Consider the following 1819-nt stretch of genomic DNA (forward strand, 5'->3'; position numbering starts at 1 on the left):
TCCACACCCCGCCCCCTACACACACACACATGCACACACGCTATCTACACCCGATAACACACCTGCGGAGGCTACGTGCCGAGATGCTTGCCTCAGTCGTGCTCAGGCTTACCGCGCCTCTACGGCGATCGCCAGATCATTGCCTGTCATAACCCAATACGTGGTAGGGCAACAACGACCTTGAATAGGGTAGTTATGACTACTTTCCCACCTGCCACCTCCAGCACCATGCTTCCATAACCCTTTATATTCATCTCAGTATTCATATAATTTGTCTACCTTCTTTCTGTAATGTAAAGATTGAGCCAGTCAGGACGTTTCCTAACTTCAAACCCATATATTATTTTAACCGATAAATATACGTGGGGACATAGTATAAATAAGAACAGTGTATATACAAGGGAACATAATATACATAGGGATAGTATATCAGTATATACATACGAACATAGCACACATAGAAGTATTATATACACAGGAATATATTATACGTAGGAACAGTTGACTTAGGAGCATAGGAAGAAAGGTCTACAGCAGTAGGCCTCTTGGTTCATGCCAGGCTGGCCCTGCTGGCATCCAATTGTGTTCACTTTTGTTGGTACGGGAGTGTAGAGGAACAGACGACTTCTGACTCCTGTTAACAGGCTGAGAGCTCTCCCTTCCCATAGCTCATGGTAAGCCGAACCCAATAGTTTCCCCTGGAACAGGACTCGCCATTTCATTTACCTGGGCTCCAAGAGACTCGAACCATGGACCCCACGCGTGTGAGGCAGAAGCTCTATCCACTCAGCTATGAGTAGTCTTTATAAGGCAAGATTCCAAAATTATTCGGAAGGTTCGAGTCTCCTACAGCCCAGGTGAATTAAATGTTTATTTCCAGGGAAGTGTGGACGACTCGCCAATCGCTTGACAACCATGTACCCAGTTACTGCTGGGTGTAGGAAGGCGAACAGTTAAGGATTCTCGCCTAGTCAATCCTACCTGACCAGGATACGAACCTAGAACTTGTAGATCTGTCTTTCCTGTTTATATTACTTACCAATGGCGCTACTCGGCGGTTTGTTTCACTCTTGTTTGATTCACTCGTCATGACTCTTGTTGTTTCACTCATCTGTTACTCCTGTTTGTTTCACTCATCTGTTACTCCTGTTTGTTTCACTCGACTGTGACTTGCCGAGCAAACGTTTTCTTAGACGGAACAGAGACCTGCTGGTCCTCAATGGCGGGCCACTGGTGAATACCTGTAATTCTGACCCCACTTCCTCGACCACAGTCCCTAGTGATGTACCTCCGTCGTATCCATAATGTAGAACTGACTTCTGACTTCTGTGGAGTCACTGCAGTGACTTATGACTTCTCTGCAGGTGTGGTGGAAGGCAATTCTGTGTAAGTGTTGGGCAGGTGTGGCTGTTGTCGCCCAGGTGAAGCAGGTGTGGCTGTTGTCCCCAGGCGAGGCAGGTGTGGCTGTTGTCCCCAGGCGAAGCAGGTGTGGCTGTTGTCCCCAGGCGAGGTAGGTGTGGCTGTTGTCCCCAGGCGAGGCAGGTGTGGCTGTTGTCCCCAGGCGAGGCAGGTGTGGCTGTTGTCCCCAGGCGAGGCAGGTGTGGCTGTTGTCCCCAGGCGAGGCAGGTATGGCTGTTGTCCCCAGGCGAGGCAGGTGTGTGCGACCGCTGTCCTCAGGCATTTGGTACCACCACCGACGCCTTCGCTGGTAAGGTACACACACCGACTCGTTCATAAATCATCATCTTACGTATTTTAGCGGATGGGCGCCCACCTGTCGTAACAGTGACTGGCCACTCTTCATACTCCCATCCTTTTC

The sequence above is a fragment of the Procambarus clarkii genome, chromosome 63 (assembly GCF_040958095.1).
Source record: "Procambarus clarkii isolate CNS0578487 chromosome 63, FALCON_Pclarkii_2.0, whole genome shotgun sequence".
Classification (NCBI taxonomy): domain Eukaryota; kingdom Metazoa; phylum Arthropoda; class Malacostraca; order Decapoda; family Cambaridae; genus Procambarus; species Procambarus clarkii.